Source organism: Cavia porcellus, unplaced genomic scaffold, assembly GCF_034190915.1.
Source record: "Cavia porcellus strain 051 isolate PalLab524CR breed Dunkin Hartley unplaced genomic scaffold, mCavPor4.1 scaffold_9, whole genome shotgun sequence".
In the NCBI taxonomy this organism is placed as follows: Eukaryota; Metazoa; Chordata; class Mammalia; order Rodentia; family Caviidae; genus Cavia; species Cavia porcellus.
Genome location: NW_026947492.1, coordinates 3,170,342 through 3,182,249, shown reverse-complemented (window position 1 = coordinate 3,182,249; position 11,908 = coordinate 3,170,342). Strand labels below are relative to the sequence as shown.

The 11,908-nt window shown below is 39.0% G+C and overlaps 1 non-coding gene across 1 annotated transcript; it reads left to right on the top strand.

The window, feature by feature from the left end:
- The first annotated feature begins 8,730 nt into the window (after positions 1-8,730).
- Positions 8,731-8,892, top strand: LOC111757678 (U1 spliceosomal RNA). The gene has a single exon (XR_002791967.1). It is a non-coding gene; the product is annotated as a U1 spliceosomal RNA (small nuclear RNA).
- Positions 8,893-11,908: the final 3,016 nt, after the last annotated feature.

The following is an 11,908-nucleotide window of genomic DNA, read 5'->3' as shown; positions in this document are numbered from 1 at the left end:
GTGCTTTGTGAGAACCATGAAGGAATGCATGCCGTGGTCCCTATGTTCAAGGAACTGACAGTCTCCTTAGGGAGAGAGATATGCACCAACAGTGTCAAAGACAATACTGAAGAATTTTAAAACTGAAGGCCAAACATAATGCTTAATGGGAGATGACAAACGGATGATTTTGGATTGTGGTAACTGTAGACAACTTCCTGGCCCTTTGGATTAGGCATGGGTGGAAGCAATAATTACAAACTATGGAAATAATCCTGGAAATCATCCTGGCAGCCAAGGATGGGTGCAGTTTGAGAAATATTATAGGATACCTGGTTCAGGATACCCAGCAAGTAGTTGGAAATGAAATACGCATGTTGAGCCAACAAGTGAAACCGTATTTGGAGATATAAGTGTGAAAGCAGTTAATACAGAGATACAAGTTGATACCGTGGAGGTAGGTAAAATCACCAAAAGTTAAAAGATTTAAGAGAAAATCTCAAAAAAAAAAAAAAAAAAACATGGAAAAGAATAAGCAAAGGAAAGAGAAATGGTCAGAAGAACTGGAAATTCAGCCACAAAAGCCATGGAGGTGCTTTCCAGAAGATTGGGATTGTGGGTTATTTCAAGCTACTAATGTGAATGCAGAGTTAAAAAGAGACTCACGTTGTGAAGTATTTCCACCACAGACAGGTACCAAGCAACAGACCCTTACAGGCCTAGATAGTAGGAAAATAACTAAGAACTTAAACATTTTGGCAGTGTATCACTTTTGCTTTTAACATATAAAAATTTACATCATTTAATTTTAAATAATGGTTATGTTTAATGAACTCAGATAACTTCTGAAAATATAATCACTGATCATTACAAGTCAAACTGAACATGCTCCAATACTCTGGTGATCCATCTTAAAATTCCACAATTAGTTCATTTATATTGATGCTATGCCTGCTGAGTGCCTGGTCTTTGCTGAGTCCTGAGAAGATGAATTTAAGTAGGAAATAGACTCTATATTTGAGAACCCCAGGTCAATGTTAACCTTAACCCCAAACAGACTCTAGTGCAAAGCATAATAAGGATTATAACAGAAGTCTATACAGCTCTGACAAAAGTGCAGAAGAGGGAATAGCCAATCCTGTTGCATTGAAAAAAGTGAGGGCATACTCCATAGAGTGAATTATAGGGACCTCCCTGAACAGTGCCTTTTTGTTTATTAGTTTCAGCTCCTTTAACTCTTCCACTTGCATCCAGGTGACAGTATAACATGATGTTAAGGGGTACAGGCCATGTAGTGAGGTAGATTTGAGTTCAAATTCACATTCTGCTACTTACCAGTATTCAATGACTAAGCAGTCTTCATTTGCAAAATGTAGCTAATTGTACCTGCCTCACAAGGTTTTTGAGAAGATTAATGGGGACAGCATCAATAATACACTTAGCAAGTACTTGATATATAACTTGCCGTAGATTGTGGCAGGTGTTGGTAATTCCTTTGGTCCCCCACTATCTTCCAACCATAGTGTACTGCTTGCAGTTTTCTCAGTACAACGTGATTCTCCAGGATCTGCATATTTTTGCCTCATAAATTTTTGGCCATTCTTTGATAGTTTATGCAAAGTTGTACCTCTTCTGTCATAAGTTAGACCTTCTCTTCTTAAAAACAGACTGTGTCATCACTTTGCAAGTGTATACAAGGTATGACAGACAAATATGTAGAGTGAATGTTTAAAATCTTAAAAATCTATCATAGTGAAATCTATCATACATTGCTTTTAATTTTCTTCAAAATAATCCTTCTTGCTTCGAACACACTCATCTCATTGTTCCTGCCACTCTCTGAGCACTTCTGCAAGTCCTCCTTCATGAAGGTCTTTAGTTCAGCTACCGGCCACTTTGAAGTCCTCAATGTATTCAAAACGTTTACCTTACATAGTCATTTTGATTTTGGAGAAGAGCTGAAGGTCACATGGTTCCCGATCTGGTGAGCACAGTAGATGAGGCTGCTTCCTACTATTTCTACAGCCTGCCTTGGAGAGCAGTGGGAAGCAGCACTGACCATTTTTAAATCACACCTCATAAAGCCTCCATGAAAAAGACTTTCAGAACTGTTTCCAATAGTGGAAAGGATGGTTGGATAATTGTCAAGCAAGAGGCCTGATGATAACATATCTTTTATTATAATAAAGATTCTTTATTCACACATTGATGGTATATTTTGATCATTCCTTGTACCTGATTTTAGCATTAATCAAAGATAAAGTCAAACTGAGGGCTTGACACATAGGGACCATGTGATGCTTATCTTGGCACTCAGGTACCTGATCCTAACTAAGCACAAGATAAATGTTCAATTAGTAGGTTAATTTAATAGGAAAAAGATTCTAAAACCCCAAACATTAAAGATTTTAGTGATTTCAAATGTTTTAAATATTGGTGTTTGAGCTGATAATTAAATTTTTAGGAGTTCATTCTTAACAGAAAATATAAAATTTTTGCAGTGTTATTCATGATATTGCAAATGATAAAAATAAAAGAAGTTAAATGTGTGGTACTAGAGATGAGATTATTTTGAAAATAGGTGTGATGTAACATGTGGTTCTTAAACATGATGAGTTTAAACTTCACTGGGACAAGGAATGTGGCAATGACATAAAGTAAGGGAAAATAGAAAAAAACTTAAAAGTATTATGTGAACGCACACTAAATCTCATACATGTATATATAGAAATGAGAACAGGGATCACAATCGAGTATACCAAATTGTCTAACAGAGCTTGGGTTATAGTCAGGAACTATAGATGATCTGGGGAGATGGATTTACATTATCAAGGAAGCAATCATTTCAAAATTTAGTTTTGATACTTTCTATAATAATGTATTGATTTTATAAAGTTTTTAAATTATACTCTTCAACATGTTGTCCTGAATTTCCCTGCGGGTTTAGCAGATCAGAGAAAACTGAGAGCTGAGTTTCCTCCACAGTAAAGAGATTTGAAGAGTCTAATGAAAGCCGTGGCATGGTTGACAGTGAACTTTAGTCTGGGTAAGGAAATATACAAAATAGAGTAGGTTCACAGTCTGAGAAAATGTGGTCAAAGAAGAAAATTTTGAAGGGTCATATCTTAGAGGTAAAGTCATTCTGACAGCCACGCTGAAATAAACAGGTTGTTTGGTCTTATAATATTATAAGACATTATTCTAAAGAACTGATTTACCTGATTTCCCAACTATAAAAGGTAAGAAGCAGTTAGATAATGAAAGTACAGACAGAAAACCAGGTTGTACGGTTCACACTGCCGGATACAGCTTCTCCAGCAATGAAAATTGGGAGCTGATTCAACAGAGGGAGGGAACAAAGAACAGGAGCACATCCAACAGAGGGGGACCTTAGCAAGGAACAAATATTGCACGCCTCCCAATACACATGCAAGACATCACTGGGTTGCATTGTAGTATTAAATAATAGCACAGTAACTCATATTTGAACCAATGGTTTCTACAAACAAGAACCTATTATTTTCTTTTTAAACTGTGAAAATCAATAACGAAATTCATGGGAAAGCACTCCGTGATGTGCAAACTGCGGCACAGGCGGTGCATTAGCATGTGAGTGCTCTTTGTGTAAGAAGATAGTGATATGATACTATATTGTAAATGTTATCCAGCCCAATTAATTTTTATTAACATTTAAAATTATGGTTTTTCATTTATCTGGAAATTTTATTTCTGTAGAAGTCTCATTTTGTAATACTGCTGAATAAAAATGACATTAATGACATTATTTTTCCACTGGGAAAGGGGTCATACTTCAAACAAATATCTTATTCAGATTCTTTCCTGAACAAAGGAGGAAAGACAGAGAGAGAGAACATGATATCTCAGGACACATCGGGAGAGGGATGCAAAAGATATGGAAAGAAGATGCAGCAAGGTTGTCTAAAATAAACTTTCCTCTCCCCCCACTTTTGCTAAGTACTAGCCAGTGACTGTCTGGCTGCTGCCAAATTCCAGAAAGACAAGTAAATAAACAGTTAGTGCAAGTTATTCTGCAAATTTGAACATGGCCACCCACACGAGCACTAAATTAAACTTTTCCCAAATGAAATTAAGCTGCGGGCAAAGAACTGTTACCTCATTCAATAACCTTATCGTTACTTTAGCTATATTTTGAATATCAAGAAAGGAAATAGTTAATGCGAGCATGCTTTTCCTCAAGTGAGATCTGTTCCTGCACATGGCAGGTTCACTCGTCCTTGAGAAGCTACTGACAATGATGTACTCAGATTTATGTTTATAGAAAAAAAAAACTAAGCTTGTCCTGATTTTGACCAGCTCAAACTGGATTGTATTACACCTGATGTTCATAGTACCATGTGCCTGCACAGTCAAAAGAGCAGACAGTGTTCAGGATGACTAGGGAAATACTGACTCACTGTCTTCTCTGATGGACTCCCAGAACTACCTGCTGCCTGGACTTTAGGGGAGCTGAAGAAGGGCTTTTAACTTAAAGACTCAGGCTAGAATAATTCTCTGTGGTCCTTTTCGACAAAATGAAGCTTCTGAAAAAGAGATGATGAGAAGAAGAGCCCCTATCAACAGTCAGCGGGAAGAGCGTCTGAAGGACAGGAGTTGTGTTGGCGGAAGAAAGCCTTGGGGAGCTGATTGCAGATCAGTGAAGCACATGGATGGTGTAAAGCTCACGGCAACTCAGCTTCTGTGCTCTTTAATGCATACTTTGTGAAAAGCAGAGGCCGCTCAGAGACAAGCGAATGGGCCAAGGATTCCCTAGGCACTTCTCTGAATACTGGTGGTTTTAAAGGTCATCCACCAAAAACGAGAAATAATTCAGCGGGCTGCTGGTAATTCTGCCTTGGGTAATGACAGACCAACTCGAGGACAACTGCGATATTTAGGGTCTCTCTTTCTGTAGTAGTAAATGAGAGATATTCTTATAAATTCTGATTGCTTCTAAAGGAAAAATGAAAGATAACAAATTTTCCTTACAGGGAAAGTACTTACCACTGGAGGGAAATGATCCCTGCTGAGGCACCTCCCAGGTCCCCATTAGGAGCAAATATCCTGTTCTTTTTTCAAGCAGTAGCATTTCACTTAATTTTGAAACTATATCATAATTTTTATAACGTGTATCACTTAGTACACTGCTCTAGAAGACCGCAAAGCATAGACAGGTAGGGCCTCACTTCCAGACAGGACTGAAATGCTGGCTCACACTGTGGCATATCCTACGGAGAGAAACTGGACCCTTGATTTGAGCCAAAGCCAGCACTGGATTTTCCTGTAACCATGGTAACACAATCAGAAACATATTAATGGTAAGCAAAAACAATTGGCAGTTTGCCTAGGCATCACTGAGAAGCATTAGCTTCCTAAGGTGAGCACAGCAAATAAAGTATCTCCAGCATGGCTGTTGATCAGACTGAGTTCAGCAGCATTCACTTGCTCTGCCTGAAAAAATACATCCATCCTACTTTCCAACAGTTCTGGAAGTGGTTCAGATGTGCACCATGTGTACGGGTACAGAAGGCATATGTGAGAGCAGGGACCAGAGTTCATGCCTGGGATTTTGTTCCTCTTCCTCAAAGCGTGTACTCCAAGTATAGACTTGTATTTCACTAATATGGTCTTTCCTGTAATCCAGATTCCGGACACCACTGGTAAGTGTTAGTTCTTGCCACGAGGAGAATCAAGACAGGTATAGTCCATCGAAGCCTAGATATTTGCCTTTGGGAATGCATTAAGTTTTAGACACCCTGTAGTGGAAGTCTACAGATCTGCAATCAAGGATTGAGACTGTCCCTGCGATGTGATGGGTAGACCACAACATTGTCTCCACAATGCCTGAGTTCAAGTCCAGGCTCATTCACTTATTTTCTGTTGTACAGCTCAGGGCAATCTGTCTGAGGCACAGTTACCCCATCTCTCAAATGGGGATAGTCAGTTTCTACTTTGATGATTTAAATAAAATCACGTATTAGGGCAGTTGGCTTTCCCCATAAGAAATAAAACTGCCTTTTCTTCTGTGTTTTCATTGTCCATTTTATTTATGCTTCTTATAAGGCCCTCTGCAATCCGGCTGTTACTCCTAGTTTTATGTAAGCCCATCTCATTAAAGTTTGAGTGCTTCAAAGGCAAGAATATCTTTCAGTTTTTTATATCCCCGGCCCTAGACTTTGTTCATTCATATGGATTAGCATATTTATATTATTTGTATTATAATGAGCTCAATAAATACATATTTAACTGAATTTAGTTCAGCTAAATTGGATTGATTTCAACAGAATTGAATTTATCACCATATTTTCCTTTCAATCAGCACCTCTAGTTGGGAGCGTCTAGACTGGGCCGTAGACAAGGTTAGGCAATTCAGGCAAAAGGGACCTTTTAGTTTCCAGTCAGTTTTGCCTGCAGCTGAAGCAGTAAATCATTCCTCTGGCGAGAGTGTATCTGCCATGACTTTCTGCACAGGTGGTTGTGCAGCCAAATTCCAGCATTTGAGCCATGTTTCTGGTGCCATCACGATATTTCCATCTTTCCTAATCTGTTTCTCTTTTTCTGGACTCAAAATATTATATTTCCTTGCCTCCAAGGAAAACTATACCCCATTGGGCTAGAGAGACAAGCTCGCAATGATAGAAGGGTGTTACGTGAACTGGCATCTTCCTTTGGATACTTGAGTTTACATTGTGAAATTTTAATAAATATATCTGCACTTTATCTTTCATGAGTAAATCAGTGAGATAATGTAAAGAGCTTTTGTAAACTTCAAAAGACTATCTCCAAGTTATTGTTGCGATATGAAGAAAAATGTAGCATGAATTGAACTGCCTTTTTTTCCATCAATTAATTTAAGAAATTTGCAAACTTGGATCCAGGTCCTGGAGCCAGACCCTCTGCCCAGCTGTTGGGAATGTCACAGCCGAGTCAGGGTATTCTCTGGGGCCATCCTCCTATCCCCAGGGTCTTCACAGTTCAAATCACTCATTCGTTGGATGCTTGCCTGCCTCATACCAAGTATGCTCTCAAGCACAGGGCAATTCTAAACCGCGTTCCTTGGGGGCACTTCTAAGGGTTAGACATTCTTGACTTTCTGATCATGTGGTACTTCATTATCATCTAAGAGCATTGCTTTGTGGCCAGGATCACCCCAGGAAGTAGAGTGCCCTGGCTGAAAGTAAGACCCCCCCCAGAGTATATGAGTTCCTCTAAAAGGGCAGTTGAACTCTTAGTAGTAGCTAATATTATGGACTTTGCATACAAGATTCAAAATTCAATTTTTGCAAATTAGTCATCACAATAGCGAACACTTCTACAACACTTTCTTTGTAGTAGGCATTATTTCAAACTATGTCTAAGGTGTGCATAGTTAATTCTCACTACAGCCATTTGATAGATAATAATGCCAAGGCACCTAAAAATTAAAAAAAAAATTTTAAAGTTTCCCTAAAAGTCACATAACTGTGTGGTAGCACTGCCACCATCTGAACTCAGATAGTACCTTCCATACCCTTTATTAATAGCTTATTCTTAAAAGGGGACATAACAAGCAAAAGACAGAAATTCAGGGCCTCATTATAACAAGTAATTTCACCTATTTCCTCCTCATTCAGACTCTTTCATGATGTAAAGTGTCACTTAATTTTTTTCTACCATCTCGTTGGCGATTATCAGCAATCAAATGTCCAGAGGAAAAAATACTCTCCCTGCCTTCCTTCCTGCCCTGCTTCCTGTGTTTACTGAATCTTTATATTTACTCAGAACTGACTAGAGACTGGAACCCAGGCCTAAATAAAGTGTGTTCTCAAATAGTTAACAACCTACAGGGAAAAGCAGACATGTAATAAATAGTTACATGTTAATGAGCATATTCCTCTTATTCCCTCCTTCCTGGTTTTAAATTTTAAGTGTGACCCCTGGCCCTCATCCCTCTCAGATTTATGTCATCGATAGATCTGATGTGCACACCTTTACCAGGTTTATTGAAGAGGACAGCGTGAACACCAAGCCCCATGGTGAAACATATCCCTTCATTTTAGCAGGAATTAATCACCCTGTTGTTATTCAGTGAAGTGTAAATGTTACCTCACTGTACTGCATTCAGTCCATGTTTTCAAGTTTTGCTGACCAGGAAATTTTAGTAGAGCGCCACGTCAGGTAGTAAGGGGTTACTATGTTTTGCTAAAATCAAGATACATGTTCTGTATAGTATTCTTCAATTTACTATGCCTGTCAGAGAGTGAAATCTTTACAAAATTTTGACTCCTAAACCATCACTATCATCTTTTCTAGTGCTATATTACTCTCCCACATCTCCAAGCCTCCATTGTATCCCCTCTACACAATGCGGCCTGAATTGTGAGTTCCTCTGGATCAGAAATATAATTCTTTGTCTAGAGTGCCTATTTACCAACATACAACAGACTCTCAAAACATTGTTGTTGAATAAATTAATGAAACATTTGTCCTATTCATTTATGTTCAAGTTTTGTCCAGACTATTGCTTTGCTAAGTTTCAGTAACATTTCCAGGCCAAATATATGATAACTCTTGGGAATTTATTAAGTTATGAGTAATTAATACTACTAATTCCAGGGATTAATTTAAGAATGATGGTGTAATGTTAATGATGATAAATGTTAACGAAAATAGAGCTCAATTTCTGTTTTACTTTAGTTTCTTCAAAGATAACTATCTTCTGGTTGAAGCGGGGAATAAAAGAGTCAGATGATGGTACTTAGCGGCAGGGGAGATGCCATGATCATGAGGGTGGTTTACCCAGGGTGAGGCGCATCCACTGCACTCCGTATGTGCTGGCCCCTGCGGTTTCCCCAAATGTGGGAAACTCGATGCATAATTTGTGGTAGTGGGGGACTGCATTTGTGCTCCCTCCTGTAAAAAAGAAAAAATGGTGAGATGAATATAGAGAGCATAAATAATTATCTGTTTCCAGAGAGCTCAAGAACCTCGGTTGATTAAAACCAGAGAACTCAGAAATATTGCAAGCAAAACTACTGTATCCATACCAGTGGATGGATATACCACACAAGTGTCTAATTTTTTGAGAAAGGGTCTTAGATAAGTAGAACAGTTATCTAGTAAGTGGGGGATATTATAATATCCTAAGGAGGAGAGTGATTCTGTTGCTGGATATGATTCTTGAACTGTTAAAGGAATACTTTGTAAACATCTAGGAATGGATAATGTTTTCAAGAGGTTCAGTTAAACTCCTCCTATCTCTTCGATGGCACTGGACTGATTTGTGAACAAGGTTTGTGCTGCTACTCCATGTTAGACATTGTGCTCAGTACAGGGAGACAACAGTAAGCAGAACAAATGTAGCCCTTCCCACCCCATCTTAACTAGCGCAAGAGTTGCACACATTAGCTCACAAATCATGCACATCAAACAAACATTGGCCAATACAATGTTTTAAAAGCATTTAAATTAGTTGTCATTATTTTAAATCGGAATATTTCACAATCTATATTTTTTAACATATTGTAAGACAGAAAAGCTGGGGACTCTGATCTCAGAGATCAGTTTTCCAGATGGCTACCCAATTTTCATATCCCATTATCACTACCCAGGTCTCAAAGGCAGAGCCTGGCATTCCCAGTGGTTTAGTGGTCCATCCTGACCTTGCCTCAGAGGGCCTCCCAAGTGTTTAACCTTACACTTGTGCATTGGCTAACGGACAAAAGACAGGACTGCTTTGAACCAGAGACAGCTCCGGTAGAAACTAAGAAATCTCATAGCTACTCATCTCCAGACTCAGAAGGATTAGGGGAAACCTGTAATTGGGAACTTCCTCTGATAAGCACAGTGGATCAATGACTGTCTACAGGAAGCGTATGAATGTCAACAGTGTTATCAAGGAGATCAACTCTGGATCCATCACACCTATTGACACACATAACTTACTAGCCTTGGCACTGTCTGCTCATGGTTGGAATCACTTATAGTTAAAAATTATATTATTAATATGATTACTTAGTTCTAATGATTTGGGGGGGAGGAAGATTAGTTTGTATTTTATGTTGTAGACATGCAATATAATCCTTTCGATACTGATCTTTTGGTAACTATTTTCCCCTCTGTCCTGCGGTAAAGATTTGAAAAGCTCTGTGTGTACTTGAGAAGAATGTAACTGATCACTATTTGCAGATAACAGCCTCATGAATTCATCAACTTACTAGAATCTCTTTGAGACATCGACATCAATACCTGTAGTGCATTCACAAATATCTGAGCATATGTAGGAGTGAAAAATTCAGGTTTCCTAACGCACACATTCCCAGCTAAGGGCAAATGAGGTGACCCCTGCCTATTTCAATTTCATGCTATTTTTTTAAAAAGGTCTTTTCACAACCAATTCAACTATATTTTTGGCATTTTTGTGTTTTTTGGTGGTGACTTTGCTATCTAACATGGTCCCAAAGTGTGGCATGAATTGTGCTCTAGTATCCTAAACACAAGGAATCTGGAATGTGCCTTGTGAAGCATACATGTGTATTAAATGAGCCTCTTCCAGATATGATTTATGATGTGGACCATGAACTCCATGTTAGTGAATCTACAACATATACTAACGTGTCATTAAATAAAAACAATATAAAACAAAGATTGTTGGTTGATGAATATGCTGAGAGAGCTGTAAGAACTTAACTTAGTATTTCCTCCGTACTCCAGTGATTCAGTAAGAACTGATCCAAAGTTCACAGAGACTCCATAGACCACAGCTACCACGAATAGCATTGACTGCATACTCTCTTTGATTATTGAGTAAACTTTCTGATATACCTACTATTTTGTTTTGTTTTGTTCTCTTTTTGAGACTGTCTTGAACTCACTACCTAGCACAATGTGACCTCAAACCCAGTGATCCTCCTACCTCAGCCTCCTGAGTGCTGGAATTGCAGTCATGTGTCATCATACCTGGCACTATGAAAGTTTTTATTTTATTTTGAAGGTAGTAAAATACAACAGAACAAGACAGAACAAAGCCAATTGAGACAATGCAGTGAAATTGGTACAGAATTTCACAGTAGGTTACCAGGATAACGGTAATCGGTATCACAGTATATCTCGTTATCTTTACAATAGTTGTTCTTTCAATCATGTGTAGCAAAATAAAATGAAATACAGAACATTATAGAATTTATTAAAGCAGCATATTGAATAGAGCAGTACCATTAATCAGAATAAAGCAAAACAGTAATAAAAATGTTTGCCTTCAAAGAGACAGTAGAAGGAAATCCCCCTTATTTGCAATATCGCATATGGTCAACCTCCCTAGAGATGCTCAGATCTCTGGTTCCCATTTGCTAATGGGGCAGGGGAAGTGGAATGTTTGATTTTCAGCCCTTGCACCAGTAGGCTCACTATTGCTTAGCACGGAGGGGAGCCGCTTGCTTGGTTTCCCAGCATCCTAAGTTCCAACATGGCGCAGATCTCAGGAGCTGCTGCTGGTTCTACCCCTGGAGGAGTCGCAACCTGCCACAGCACAGCCACTTACCAGGGAGGCAGCTGGTTGCTTGGTTTCCCAGCACCCTAAGTTCCAACATGGCGGGGATCTCAGGAGACGCTGGTGGTTCTCCCCTTGGGGCAGCTGCAGCCTTAGGCACCACACTTTAAGAGGCCAAAGGGCTCTCAGATTTCATCACATGGGATTTCTGAGTAACAGAGGTCACCTGGGCGAGCATCAGACAGGCAGGGAGCAACCCCATCCAGGTCCCAGTCCCTGGCATTGCTCCCTATGGAAGTTTTAAAAAAGAGACATGATCAACAGTGTTAAAGCCATTGTGTATCTAGTTAGTAATAAGCTATAAGGTCTCTTGTAGCATTGGGGATAAGATTGAGCAGGTCCACAATAATCAATTACATTAGCAAATTCAACAGGGGCAAGTTA